Source organism: Moschus berezovskii, chromosome 10 (assembly GCF_049115385.1).
Source record: "Moschus berezovskii isolate FMDL1 chromosome 10, NW_MosBer_1.0, whole genome shotgun sequence".
Lineage (NCBI taxonomy): Eukaryota > Metazoa > Chordata > Mammalia > Artiodactyla > Moschidae > Moschus > Moschus berezovskii.
The window spans coordinates 98,087,702-98,103,248 of record NC_142469.1 but is presented as its reverse complement, the minus strand read 5'-3'; the positions used below and the strand labels follow the sequence as shown (position 1 = coordinate 98,103,248).

The window sequence follows — 15,547 nt, the reverse complement described above, 5'->3', positions numbered from 1 at the left end:
CACCCCACCCCACCCCCACCTGCAAATAAACATCTTTGCCTCCAAAATGAGAATGCAAAACCATGTAATGTTTCCCACGTGTGTCCTGGAAATGAACATACTGAATAGTGTTTAGTGATCAGTGGAGTCTGACAGAGGGGATGTAACTAATTTACATGAATTGTGTCCTGGGTTTTGGAATCAAGGAAGGCTTATTAACAATAAGAAGGAAGAACAATGAGATTGGGGAAGTAGAGATGACACTTCCTCTTCTTTTGAAAGAGCTTTATTCTCTGGCCAGCTTCTAATGGTCGTCTTGTGGAGCTGCCCGAGCTGTGGCCACATACGGTGGAATCCTCAAGCTTGACCTCAGAGTATTATGAATTTTCTGAAATCAGGGATAAAGAGTTGGTGCTTGGATTTACTCTTTTTATTGCATGTAAGTAAAACGACTCCTTGGCTGATGTATAAAGTCATTGCTTGGCATCTCAAGATGGTGAAGCAATGGATACTCTGGCACTCTCTTTAAAATAGTGAGCTGTGAGTAAGATGTAACTCTTGGGATGTTATGTTTGCTCAGCTCTTCATAAACTTGCTGTTGGGAAGTCCAGTGCTACAGACACTCTTAGAATTTTGAAGGAGAGAACTGTGAACTCTCCTTTCTTCTATTTCTGTAGTGGATGTTGTATTGATAACTGCTGAGACTTCAGACCACGGGTTTGATTTAGAAAAACACAGTTCGGCATGTGTGTGGGTCCTGAGGAATTCATCTGGGAAAGCACTCTGTGGCCACCCTCTTTTGAGAGGTGTGTTCTTTGTAGAGAATCCTCCTTTGTATGCAGACCGCTGGAGGGGATTTTACTTTTAGATAAAAAGTCACAGGTTTGATAAGATATCTCTGTATGAAAATGGGAACTTAAGTAATGTTGGTTCAGAGGTTTTTACCCAGGACATCTGGAACATTTGGTTTTCTTTGCTTGTGAATGTGTGAAAGAAACTTAGTTGTAAGAGACAGGATTATAAGCCACCAAGGCATTGCTGACTGTAGTAGTGGAATTTATTAGTATGTAGGGGCCTGTGTGTTCTCAGGCATTGTATAGTCATACACAGACTCGGATTCCTCTACAGCTAATTAAAATTTGACTTGGAAATAGAAACAGAAAGAACACAGGTTTCCTTCTGCTCACATCATACAGGTGGGAAGAAAAAGGACTTCAGTTTGTGTATTTGTTGATATACTCATTGTTCATTTTTAAATGTCCCTCTCCTCTCTTTCTATACTATCAAGTGTCTTTTCTGAAGACAGTGCATGTGTGGACTCTTACAGGCAAGCTGCGTTAAGCACTATGGAAATAGGAAGTTCCTTCCTGTGGTGGCTTGCTGTGGCAATAAGTGATAAGAACTTACTTCACGACTATTGCCTGAGACTTTCCTTTTTACTCGCGTGTCCTTTCTGAGCAGTTCACTTCTGCTTTCCATCTACTGTGGAGGCCAGGCAGAACGAGTTGGGAACTCAAGCAAGTTGAATGGGGTAAATGGTGTGTGGGAGTGCAGAGAATCCTGTGAGCTCTTTGGTATTGAAGAAAATCCTACAAATGGGAGAATTACCGGACACTTCAGTGCTCAGAACAGGGCCCGTCCCATACCAGGCGCCCAGTCAGTGTCTGTGCAGTGAGTGAATGAGCGATTGGGACTGTTCATGAAATGAGTGTGGTCTGGCAGTGTCTGCCTTCTCTCCATGACTCATAAGGAGGTCCAGGTTGGAAAAGGTCAGAGTGAAGCGGGAACGGAGAATATGAAGGTGGGAAGAGAAGAAAGGGTGTGTAGAAAAGAGATGAGAAGAAACCTTGAGTGGCACTGTGGTGCTGTGTGTGGACGTGGAGGACTGGCGGAAGTGGTGGTGGTGGTGGTGCTGTAGAGTTCGAGCTGCTAGTAGAGATGACAGTGGAGGTGGTGGTAGAAGCGGTGATGATGAAGGTGATGCGGAGGTGGTGGTAGAGCTGATGGTTGGTGGTGGAGCTGATGTTGGAAATGTGTGCTGAAAATGGTGATGATGGAAGTGGTGGAGATGGTGGAGCTGGTGGTGGAGATCCTGGAGGTGGTGGACATGATGGTGGAGATCCTGGAGGTGGTGGTGGAGATGGTGGAGGTGGTGGTGGAGATCCTGGAGGTGGTGGAAGTGGTGGTGGAGATCCTGGAGGTGGTGGTGGAGATGGTGGAGGTGGTGGTGGATACTGGAGGTGGTGGTGGAGGGAATGGTGGAGGATGTGGTAGAGCTGGTGATGGAAATGGTGTTGAAAGTGCTTATAACGGAGAGAGGTGTTGGTGAAGGTGATGGTAGAGACCCATAGATGTGATGGTAGAGATGACAGTGGTGGTGATGGAGGTGGTGGTGGAAGAAGTGGTGAAGTGGAGGTGATGATGGGGGGTAGTGTGATTTGGTCAGGAAGCAGTCTGGGGATTAGACACATCTGTTCAAAGTCTGTATCCACCACTTACTAGCTCTATGACCTCTGAACCTTCAAAGTGATGATTATAATAACATGAACATTTTGTGCTGTCATGTAAGGATTAGAAATGCAGTTGCATGGTGCCTGCCATCTCGTAGATCTTTACCAAATGGCAGTTGCCAACATATTTTCTTTAGTTTTTAAAACCCTATGGTCACACTTAGAAATTCAATCACCAATTTATCTTTATTTTTTGATGTTTTCTAAATTTCATAAAATAAGCCTGATTCACAAATTATGGATTAAAAATAAATGTTATATGCCTAGTTTTCAAGATTGTTAAGTACATGATAGTGTATTAAAAAGACCATCAATAAAATGATGTTTATGAAATATTGTGATATACTAAGATTAAATTTAAAAAGCAGAGACATTGCTTTGCCAACCAAGGTCTGTCTAGTCAAGGCTATGGTTTTTCCAGTGGTCATGTATGGATGTGAGAGTTGGACTGTGAAGAAGGCTGATCGCTGAAGAATTGATGCTTTTGAACTGTGGTGCTGGAGAAGACTCTCGAGAGTCCCTTGTACTGTAAGGAGATCCAACCAGTCCATTCTAAAGGAGATCAATCCTGGGTGTTCATTGGAAGGACTGATGCTAAAGCTGAAACTCCAATACTTTGGTCACCTGATGCGAAGAGCTGACTTATATGAAAAGACCGTGATTCTGGGAAACACTGAAGGTGAAAGGAGAAGGGGATGACAGAGGATGAGATGGCTGGATGGCATCACCGACTCTGTGGACATGAGTTTGAGTGAACTCCGCTAGTTGGTGATGGACAGGGAGGCCTGGCATGCTGTGATTCATGGGGTCGCAAAGAGTCGGACACGACTGAGTGACTGAACTGAACTGAACTGAAGGTTAAATTAATAAAAAGAAGAAAAAACTTTCAGCTAAGTAAAACACTGCAGAGAAGCAAGACTGAGGTAAATATGTTAATACATTAACATAGAATTAATTTGGTTTATGGGCTTCCCTCATAGCTCAGTCGGTAAAGAACTTGCCTGCAATGCAGGAGACCCAGGTTCGATTCCTGGGTCAGGAAGATCCCTTGGAGAAGGGGATGCATTGGAGAAGGAAATGGCAACCCACTCCAGTGTTCTTGCCTGGAGAATCCCATGGTTAGAGAAGCCTGGCAGGCTACAGTCCATGGGGTCGCAAGAGTCAGACATATTTAGCGACTACACCACCACCACCAATTTGGTTTATAGCTGATGCTTTTATTTGTCTTCAAAGTTTTCTATTTTTTTTCAAATTTTTCATTAGTGAAGCATATTGAGACTACCCTAATAATCTGAAAACAAAATACATGCGGAGTTAAAAAAATCAACACAATTTTAACTCTCTTAATCTTCCACTAAGTAGTTTTTAGTTATAGTGTGCTAAACTTTGTGGTTCCTTGCAGTTGAAATGACATGATTTATATTATTTAATCTTCATGGGGAATCCCCTTTGAGATTAAGTTTGCTGCAGAATTTTGTGACAGCTCTAAAGTGAGACTAGTGAACCAGGTCCCCTCTGGGGCTGACTAGTCTACTTGGTTCCTAGAATCACATGAAAAAAGGCTATTTTCTCTAGATGATTTATAATTGCCTCTGAAGCTGTATTGGGTGACATTCTAGCAAGTTCAACAGTCAGTTGGATAGTTCTAAATTATGTTTACATCTGCTGTCGTAAGAGTAACTTTAAGGGAATATTGACTTGTCTTTTCCATCTTGATATACCTGGGGAGAGATCAGAAAAATATTTTTGTAGAGCAGCAAATATTTCTTCTTAGGATCTTGACCATCCCACTCAGTACTGACCAGTCACTGTGGAGGAGGCCCTTATCAGTGACTTAACCAAAATCATTTATTTTGGCTTATAGGCACTGGGACAAATCTGTCCTTGTGTTAGAAATGATCAAGTGAGAGATTATTGGCAGACAAAGAGGCAAAAGAATGAACAAATGGGAGCGAAAAACAGGTTTCTTAAACTGACACGGGAATTGAAATAGAAGGCATTGAAAGGTGAAAAATTAACAAGGTAACCAGGTAACCCAGTCAGTATGCAATGCAAATTGAACTAGAAGTAGCAACGTGGTAGACTTTGGAACAGATGGTCCATAGCATTTACTGAATGTTCATGCGTGGAGCATTGAATACAAACCAAAGATATTGTTGAACAAGGCACCATAATCAACATTTTTATTTTCACATGAACAATTGTCAAAGCAATCTCTTTATAAAACAGTCCTGGGAAATACTAATAGCACTGCTGTTATGTCCACGAAGTTGAAGCTTCAAGAGTTAAAATACCCTAAAAGCACTCGGCTAGAGACAGGATTCAGGCCCAGATCTTTGTGCATTTCTGAGCCTGTGGGCCTAACTACCAGTGTACATGACACTGCATTGATTTCATTTGCATTCAATATTTTCTTATATAAGATAGTGAACTGAGGCCAAGGATTGGGAGACCAAGGGGGAGTATGAGCAGATTCACTTCCTACTTTGAAATCTCCTTAACTGACATTCCTTTCTATTTGTTGGTTGAGAGTTATGGAAAGGAGTTTTTCTTTTTGGTGGGGGGACTCCCTGCGTCCTGAACTGACCGCATGTATGTGGTTGTCAGTATAGCTGCTTCTTGGCGGTAGTGTTTAGTTGCTGAGTCGTGTCTGACTCTTGTGACCCCATGGACGGTAGCCCGCCAGGCTCCTCTGTCCACGGGATTCTCCAGGCAAGACTACTTCAGTGGGTTGCCATTAGGCTGACCTAAAGCTGATCGCCGAAGAATTGATGTTTTGAACTGTGGTGCTGGAGAAGACTCTTGAGAGTCCCTTGGACTGCAAGGAGATCCAACCAGTCCATTCTAAAGGAGATCAATCCTGGGTGTTCATTGGAGGGACTGATGCTAAAGCTGAAACTCCAATACTTTGGCCACCTCATGCGATGAGTTGACTCACTGGAAAAGAGTCTGATGTTGGGCGGGACTGGGGGTGGGAGGAGACTGGGACGACAGAGAATGAGATGGCTGGATGGCATCACCGACTCTATGGACATGAGTTTGAGTGAACTCTGGAAGTTGGTGATGGACAGGGAGGCCTGGTGTGCTGTGATTCATGGGGTCGCAAAGAGTCGGACACGACTGAGCGACTGAACTGAACTGAACTGAACTGAAAGGATTACTTTGCCGACCAAGGTCCGTCTAGTCAAGGCTATGGTTTTTCCAGTGGTCATGTATGGATGTGAGAGTTGGACTGTGAAGAAAGCTGAGCATCAAAGAATTGATGTTTTTGAACTGTGGTGTTGGAGCAAACTCTTGAGAGTCCCTTGGACTGCAAGGAGATCCAACCAGTCCATCCTAAAGGAGATCAGTCCTGGGTGTTCATCGGAAGGACTGATGCTAAAGCTGAAGCTCCAATACTTTGGCCACCTCATGTGAAGAGTTGACTCACTGGAAAAGACTCTGATGCTGGGAGGGATTGGGGGCAGGATGAGAAGGGGACGACAGAGAATGAGATGGCTGGATGGCATCACCGACTCGATGGACATGAGTTTGAGTGAACTCCGGGAGTTGGTGATGGGCAGGGAGGCCTGGCGTGCTGTGATTCATGGGGTTGCAAAGAGTTGGACACAACTGAGCGACTAACTGAACTGAACTGAACTGAAAGGATTATGTAGGGAGTACTTCTCAACCAAATGGAACCAAAGGAGTCTGGAGAGCCAGTGGGCTTCATGAGTTTCAGAACTTGGATAGTCCTTTGTCAAGAGACATAACACTTGACCATCACAAGGGTCCCTCCTGTTGCTCTTTTGTAACAATGTCCTATTTAATTTGAAAAATCCAGTTTCTTTGTTGAGTGTCAGTGTACTCATAGTGATGATACTACATGTTAGGCCCTGTTTATTAGTGGGAACAGCACAGATGAAGAGGTTAGGAGGCCTGAGTATTCTGCCTGTGGCAGTATAAAGGTTGTGTGCTACCAAGCAAGGTCTTTAACTACTCTACACTTCAGTTTTCTCATCCATAAAACCTGAGATAAAAATACCTATCCAGTTTGTTTTGTTGTGTGGACCAAATGCAATTAGGTGGAAATGCTTTTAAGAAAGTGAAAACATTATAAACCAATGGGGCCTTCTGTCTTGGCTCAGATTTTATTATCTTACCATGTAGAGTTGAAGAGTTGACTCACTGGAAAAGACTCTGATGCTGGGAGGGATTGGGAGCAGGAGGAGAAGGGGACGACAGAGAATGGTATCACCGACTCGATGGACATGAGTTTGAGTGAACTCCGGGAGTTGGTGATGGACAGGGAGACCTGGCGTGCTGTGATTCATGGGGTCGCAAAGAGTCAGACATGACTGAGCGACTGAACTGAACTGAACCATATAGAGACTCAGTTGGTATATAAGAGCTTTACAGGTAAAAGACGATTGGATGAAAGGTAGTAAGTGGTGTTATGAGTTAAACTGTGTCTCCTCCCCCAAAGAAAAAACCTGCTAAAGTTCTAACCTCCAGTATGTCAGAGTGTGGTCAAATTTGGAAATGGAGGAGTTGTGGATGTGATTAAGTTAAAGTCACAATGAAAGGAGCCCTGATCCAAGCAGACTGATGTCCTTATAAGAAGAAAGTCTTGTGAATCTGGAGGTAGCCAGGGAGAAAGCAATGTGATGAGGGAGACAGAAAGTGGAGTGATGTAGCTGCAAGCCAGTGGTCACCAAGGAATAGCCAGCCCTCCAGATGCCTAGGGGAAGGCAAGGAGGAATTCTTCCCTATGGGTTTTATGGTGAACCTGGCCCTGATGACACCTTGATTTCAGACATCTGGTCTCCAGGGTTATGACAGAGTAAGTTTCTGTTGTTTTAAGTCACTTAGCTTGTAGTTTTTTGTGACTATAGCCCCAGGAAACTAAAGGGAGTAAAGAGTAAGAGTCGTAAACTCATCTAATTGCTGGCAAGTGCTTCTAGGGACCAAATCCAGCATGACTCATTTCTCTGACTTTAACTGGTGGCACTGGGCCTCAAACAGTAGATCCACTTCATCATTGAATGGGAATGAATACAGACACTGAACAATGGGACACATTAACAAAATGGAAATTAGGCTATTGTGAAATCTGTAAAAGAGCCTCCTTTCATGAGTTGAGTCTAGTTGGGGATTCCGGATTATTATACTGTTGTGGTCATCTGCTAGATATGGAACATGAATGTCCGTTTGAGAGGATGTTTACTTCCTCAAGCTGTACAGCAAAAGAAAAGTTCAAATATTCTGAACTCGAAAATGATGCAATGTGATAGTGTTTTGGTCTAAACATAAAAACTCAAGCCTTCAATCTAAACATATAGCTAACAGAGACTTCCAAGTCATTGATGTTGGGTCATTTTAGTTGTTTCACCTATGATTGTTGATCCCTTTGATACATAAAATTAGCTTGGTATCTGCATAGTTGTTTTAATGGCAGCATAAATAGCCAGGATTTTAAATATATTCTTGGGTTTTTCTTCAATTTAAGAATCTCTTTCTTCCTCTTTTCAGTCAGTCCAGTTTAAATTACCCTAATCCCTATTACCATAATTATCCCTAGCAGAACAACATTCTTATAGCAGGAAAACATTACTGTAGGTTGGCTAGTTCATTTAATCTATTCAAAACTAAAAATATCTTTTTGTTCCTCCTCTTAATTTATTAATAATCAACTTTATTTAGACTCGTTATTAATTTTAGGTAATTTCTTTCAAAATGCTCAATGGACATTTGTGACTGGTTAGATTCTTTCACACTGAACAAATTAGAATTTCTTTTTTTCCCCTGACTTTCATGAAGGGAAATACTTCCTTAGGAGTTTGGTGTACTAATCTCTAATATTACATAGGAATAGAACATTGAACCATTTATAGACAAATTTTTCTATCACTGCCAAACATATCTAAAATAGGAAAATACAAGACCTCTCAGAGAAAAGGAAAGAAATGGAGCTGATTCAAAATTCTTCCCAGGAGTCTCAATTTAACATTATCCACTCCCACAGAACATAATTCGGTGTAAGGTGTCACTTCTTACCCAGAAGACACTTGGCTATACTTATAGTAAGTCACGTTTTAAGGAGGAAACCTTTAATTCTTTTAAAAAACGGAGAAAATGACTGGGAACATGAAAACCATGCTTTTTACGGTTACAAAGCTACTTGTTTATGATTATTCTGTTTGGATAACTCAGTATAAAATGATATGGGGGATGTTTGCACTAGTTTTTCTGGTCTGATGACTACATGTTACCTTATCAACTTCTTGAAACTTCTGCAAGTTTAGCAAACTAATGGCTGTGGCAGGAACATTTTATTAATTCACTTGAAGTACGGGTCAGTTATAACAACTTTGTTCTTTCTACCTATTAAAAGCCTAAAGGCAAATTATGCCAAAGGCCTTATTTGCTGATTCCTTATTGAACCATGAATCCAAGCCTCTCTTATGATCCTGATAAAATAGGCAAAGAATTGTTCTCACTCGTGAATGTAAATATTAATTATATAATATGATGAAAAGGCCATGTTTGAATATTTAACTTTCACCAAGAGCCTTTTGGATATCTCATGTTTTCCAGGGGTTTTAATGCAAGAAAACAGACATGATCACCTTTTAAGTTCCCTGGTGGCTCAGACGGTAAACCGTCTGTCTACAATGCGGGAGACCCTGGTTCGATCTCTGGGTTGGGAATATCCCATGGAGAAGGAAATGGCAATCCACTCCAGTACTCTTGCCTGGAAAATCCCATGGACAGAGGAGCCCGGTAGGCTACAGTCCATGGGGTCGCAAAGAGTCGGACACGACTGAGCGACTTCACTTTCACTTTCTTTCTTTTATCATCACGTGAATTAAGGTTACCTTTCCCTGGTTAGATTCAGCTACAGCCATTCTGTCAAAGAGAAGGCTCTGAACTTGAACTCTCTTGGTGAAACTTGGCCAGGATTTTCCAGCACAAGCTGCATTTCACCCTGGAACACAAGCCACTGAGCTCCCTGGACTTGAATTTTCAACTTGATTAACCAACTGGAGACATTTTGCGTAGGCAACAGGGACTTAGAGGGAATTGTCGAGCAGGGTTGGAGGTAGGCACTCGAGCACAGTTTATTTTGTGGACACTCACCAGCATTCCAGAGTGATGTACAGAGCAGTTGCCTTGAAAAGAACATCAGACCCCCAGCTATCCTGTTCTGAGAAGCCAGCAAGTGGAGAGAGACCCCAGACCACTTAGCGGAGTAAGTGAGCAGAGCAGGCAAGGCTCGGCTATTCCTTTGGAAGGGACTTGCTTTTCAGTTTGGTGTTCCTGGGAGCAGCAGAGTCCTAGACGTGGGGTCATTTCCACTTTGCATTAAACACTCCTCTGTGCTCTACATTGGGCGCAGGTTAGCAGGCTCTCCTCTCAGTCCCGGATGGAGTTCAGATACTGAGCACTGTCGTCTGCTCCCCACAGCCTCATGTTTCTTAGCGGGCACCTGGGCCTTTTGCCAATGGATGGAAGCCCCTGGCCAGTGTGGTCTCCTCTACAGTGTTTAGAACTTCCTGGGCAGTGAGTGCCACTGAGGTGAGCTTTTGAGTGAAGCCAGAAAATAGGGTTTGTGAGGGCTCCTTGTTTCCAATTGCAGTTTCTCACGCAGGCTGCATTGGTTTCCACATCTCCAGCTGTGTGTCACGCGTGGTTGGCACTGCTGTTATCACTAAGAGTTAACGTGTACTTGCTGCCTCCCAGGGAAGGTGATAAAGGCTATATATTCATTGTCTAATTTTCTCAATCAAATCACTCTGGAAAGTGATGAAGAAACAGGCTCAGAGTTTAGGAACTTGGCTCAAGGTCACACAGAAAGTAATGTAGTTGGGAGCCCAACCCCAGCAAAGCCCAACCTTTGATTCTGGCACCAGAATTTAACATATGGCTGCCTTGGGGGAAGAGGGAAAAGGATGCCACGAGATCTCTTATTTTTAGATAAGGCTGATTTGTGCTTCTCTCCCTCTCCTCTCATCCCCGGGCTGGGAGTATATGTCATCTAACTCCATTTAGGCCAGAGGATGCTTGTTTGGGTGAAGAAGATAATGTCAGGAGTGCTTGTCACCAATTTGCCCAAGTGCTGAGGAATATCTCATTTCTAAAGACATTTCCAGATCACAGCCGAGGAGGCTTGGGTCAAAGAGATAGGCTCTTTGCTTCTAAGCATTCAGATTGAAAAGGGGAAGAAAATTAAAAGACATTAAAAGTTAGGCAGGCAGGATTTTGAGGTGTGTTAGAATAGTCTCCTTTCATGGTTTCAATTTATTAGAAGACCAGAAGAAGTTGAGAAAAAAAATTTGTAAATACCAAATTAGATAAAAAGATTTCTTTAGGCAAGTACTTTGCATTCAACCTCATACTAAATTTATATTGTCAACTATCATGGTATTTACTGCTTGTTTTTAAAAATACTTTAATTTTTTTAGCACACGTATAATGCACATTGATTGCCAAAATGCACATAAACGAGGAAAGGATAAATATTTCCCATTTTTCTACCATATTGAACTAAACAAAGTTAACATTTTGGTGCAAAAATTTCAATACTTTGTTCTTTTTCTTTATATGTGTGTGTATTTGAAAAAAAAAGAGATACAACTGTACTCTGACATATTAAAATCATATTCCTATTACATTACATGTGTTTAGAATTGAATGCTCAATATTCTCTGGCTAGTCCCCTTATAGTCTTTTGAGAACTCATAGAGAGTTGATCAAAACAAATAAACTTGGTTGGGTATAATTTTAAAAAAATCATTAAGCTCTCTTTCCGCCGCATTTAGGGGTTAATTTTGCTTTGTTGAATCATACTTGTATTGATATTTTCTAGGTCAGGGTAGTTTTGTTGTCTAATACTTCTCTTCCTAGTTATTCACGCGAGAAAAACTGTCTTCTTTCCCCCCTACCTGTTCACCCAATCAGTAGCCCCCAGGGAATCCTGGCTTCGCCCTATTCTTTCTTCTTTACCCTAACTCCCAGGTTTCTGTGCCTCTTTTTCAGGATTAGCTGGGCATATTGGACTAATCCCTCTGCTGAACCCTATCGATCGCCTTGCCTCTCGGCATGTGTCCTGCTTCTTGGTGTAAAGCAGAGATTCTCTGACTTTTTTGCTTCCTTGAACGTCTTGCGTGGTCTGGGGCTTTGAATAAGTATGACAAACACTTGGGTTTAGCAGTCTTTTTATCACGCTGTCATTTCCAATGAACAGTCTGCTCCCCGTTCTCTTGGAGAGCCTAGAGAAAGTAAAGTGACGTGAAAGCGAGATAGTCACTCAGTTGTATCTGACTTCTTTGTGACCCCATGGACTATAGCCCGCCAGGCTCCTCTGTCCATGGAATTCTCCAGGCAAGAATACTGGAGTGGGTAGCTGCATTCCCATCTCCAGGGGATCTTCCCCATCCAGGGATCGAACTCGAGTCGCCTGCACTGCAGGCAGATTCTTTACCGTCTGAGTCACTGAAGTTTCACCTATTGACATTTCAGTGTCCATATTTTATCAGTGGGAAAGTTGGAAGCTGTTCACTCAAAAAATGTTCTTCTACCCTTTTGTTTGTTTTTGTTTTATTTTTTGGGAAGGAGACCTCCTTCTAAATCCTAAATGCCTATTTGTGTGGAACCTCTGAGCTGTGATGTCTTTACAATCAACCAAGCGTGCTTGTGCACATTTTCTTAGATCAGCTTTGTGCTGTCTGTGTGCAGGGCAGATAGTAATGGACCCATGGAGGAAACTGAGGCTCAGAATGGTGAAGTGACTTGTCCAAGGTCATTTTACTAGTGAGTAACTGGACTGAGGCTCTAGTCTACTGCATCTTACAGGAGGTTTCTGCCTCTGGAGCATCCTATTGCCTTTTATCAGTCAGTTGTCTCTACTAATTTATCATCTAGGTAAAGTTTGAATTCAAGCCTAATTGTCTTCTGGTCCTCACTGTGTCCTAGCCTGGGTCATCCCACTGAGCAAGTATTCTTAGTTTATATTGGATGTTTCAGAAAGCCTCTACCCACCTGTGTTGGAGGCCTGATGTCATTGCCTACTGCCTAGAATCAGACACCAAACCTATTTTAGCTCAGAGGGACTGTGGACTCCATTTGGTCTCCACTTATCGCTTTATGGATAGGGAATGGAGGTCCAAAGAGCTTTTGTGATTTCTCAAGTGTGAGCAGCTCGTTAGAGGTAACGCTCAGTTCACTGCCTAGATTTCCTGACTCCCAGACTCTCCACTGTTAACTCTGGGTTAACATGAACACATTCTTGGAAAGGAAAAGTCATTCAGTTGTCATGAGTTACAATACCATTGTGTGAATTAGCCGGTTCTGACTGGGAGCTAGTCTTGGTTGCCAAACCACTTGGCTCATCTGTCCCACAGCTTCAAGCTGATAAACACTTAGTCTAGACCCTCTAAATGTCAACTGCCCGGCAACAAAGACTGCAGCATTTATTCCTGAAGATTCGTTCCGCTCCTTTTCTGATTTAAAATGTTTTCCAGTATAATGCGGTGTTGTCCTGTGTGTTTGAAGATGGTAGATTTCCTTCATTTCAGCCTTCCTCTCTCCTAATGCTCATCTCTGTCAAGGCTGTGCCTGTATAAGGCACTAAGGTTGAGTCTGTGACTGATAAGACCTCTAAACAAACTAGCTTATTTGAGGAGCCAACCCATGACTTGAGTTTCAGTAACACTCCAAAGGTGGTCAGAAAAGGAAGTCTATCTGGGTTTGGGCACTTTGGATAAGAGACAAGCCTGTATTTCCACAAGGCAGCAGCTAATGCTGGCTTTTTCATTAGAAGAAATTTCTTTCAAGTCTCTCCAACCACGATCCCCTCCAGGGCACCCCCCACCAGACCTGCTTCAAGATCAGCTGAACATGGAGATGTTGTAAGGTTTTGGGGGAAACCTCCTGATTACACAGGTCTTTACTGATAATTTTTCTTTACCTTGTAATGTGCTTTTCTTTTTTTTTTAAAACAGAGCCCCTGCCCAACCTCCCTTTCTCTCCTCAGGCTCTCTGATTAAGTGACAACTTCTTTTGGGCTCAGAGGGTATTTGTGCTGACTTTGTGCCTGGTGGTTTCCCCAGTGATTTAGAGAGCTGCACAGATGGGGCTGGGGGAGGGCACCCAGCTGGCAGAGAAGACGTGGGAATTCAAGCAGAACTGGAGACAAAATACTTGAGTTTCCAGTTCTGTTTGCCAAAGGAGAGAAATCTCTTCAAAGTTTTCAAGGTGTTTTTTTAAAATCAAAAAGTTCTTACGCACACCCTTACACAAAATGACCAGTTTTAGCTAATTGATAAGTTTCAGTTCAGTTCAGTTCAGTCGCTCAGTCATGTCCGACTCTTTGCGACCCCATGAATCACAGAACGCCAGGCCTCCCTGTCCATCTCCAACTCCCGGAGTTCACTCAAACCCATGTCCATCGAGTCGGTGATGCCATCCAGCCAACTCATTCTTGGCTGTCCCCTTCTCCTCCTGCCCCTAATCCCTCCCAGCATCAGAGTCTTTTCCAGTGAGTCAACTCTTTGCATGAGGTGGCCAAAGTATTGGAGTTTCAGCTTTAGCATCAGTCCTTCCAATGAACACCCAGGACTGATCTCCTTCAGGATGGACTGGTTGGATCTCCTTGCAGTCCAAGGGACTCTCAAGAGTCTTCTCCAGCACCACAGTTCAAAAGCATCAATTCTTCGGCGATCAGCTTTCTTCACAGTCCAACTCTCACATCCATACATGACCACTGGAAAAACCATAGCTTTGACTAGACGGACCACTCACAGGCTTTCACCAGAAGGTGAATTTGCCTCATAAGAAGTTATCAGATGTTAGGTCAAATATCTGTCTCATAAAGTATGAAAATGTCATGGTCCCTGATTTTTCAGTCATGTTTGTCCTGCGTGCTTGCTAAGTCACTTCAGTCATGCCCGACTCTTTGCCACCCTATGGACTGTACCCCTCCATGGGTTACTCCAAGTGGAGTGGGTTGCCATTTTCTCCTCCTGGGGAATCTTCCCGACCCAAGGATCAAACCAGCTTCTCTTATGTCTCCTGCACTGGCAGGTGGGTTCTTTACCACTAGCACCACCTGGGAAGCCCATGTTTGTTCTGTACGTGAATTAAGGAAACTGTAGCAGGATTTTCTTGGTGACAACATCACCTTTTAAAAAAAATGGAAACAAAGAATTCTTTTATTAAGGTTCACCTTTAGATGGTAGACTGTTTTGGTCCAGGAAGCTTTGAAAGCAAGGCGTAACAATAAAAGTCAAGAGCTAACAGAACTTTGGAAGGCTTGGATCCATGTCTGAACATACTCGTGAGAGAAAATTCTTGGATTCGTTTTAACATTTAATCCAATAAAACTTTCTTGGGCAGAGTGTTAGCTGAAAGAGAGGCTGTAATTTTAAAAGTCCCATTGGTATTCTGTTAACAGGAAGGTTGTTTCCCATCCTATTTTGTTTTGAGGAAGTGGTTTGAACTGGATCTCTTTTGTTCCATGCTTAAAAAAAATGGGTATTGCATTTGTTGTTATTGGTTATTGCTGTGTTCTCTCAGAGAGGATTATCCTTATGAGGAAATAATCTGGTAGGTAGCATTGAATTTCAGTTGTTTTAAGCACACACATGTTCAGTCTTCACTTTCTTCTTACCAGGGGACTGAGAGTGAGCTCCTTGTGACAGAGGTATGTTATGCGGTAATTCTTACCAATAGAAGCTGGAAGTTAGCTGTGAGCTAATAAGAAATATGACAACATGACTTTCAGAGTAGGGCCAGGAAGTACCCTAGAGTTTGCTGAGAGGAAAGCAAAGATTAAAAATGGAAACATGTCCTGCTTTGAGCACAGATGGTAATTTCCTCTGATGGCAGGAAATCTATTAATTAGCATAGAGAAGGAAGAAAGAAACAAAGGCTCAGAGTTAAGCATAATTCTTCCTTGAATTTTTTTAGGGGACTAATATGCTAACAGGTGCTGTTAATCTCCAACGTGGGGAAAATTTTTAATTGTGGGGAAGCTTAATAAGCAGCTTTTTCCAGTTTATTGGCCAAGAAATCCCTTT

The 15,547-nt window shown here is 42.6% G+C and overlaps 1 protein-coding gene across 5 annotated transcripts in view; it reads left to right on the top strand.

Moving 5' to 3' along the window:
- The first annotated feature begins 281 nt into the window (after positions 1–281).
- Positions 282–15,547, top strand: part of IPCEF1 (interaction protein for cytohesin exchange factors 1) — a 173,241-nt gene continuing 157,975 nt past the window's right edge. For 4 of the 5 annotated variants that reach the window (XM_088840841.1, XM_055432854.2, XM_055432849.2 and 1 more), the window contains exon 1: positions 282–418. The gene's annotated coding sequence lies outside the window, so the exon portion shown is untranslated. Of the gene's footprint in view, positions 419–2,910; positions 3,413–15,547 lie in introns of all 5 variants that reach the window. The other variant, XM_088840838.1, reaches the window with a different exon arrangement.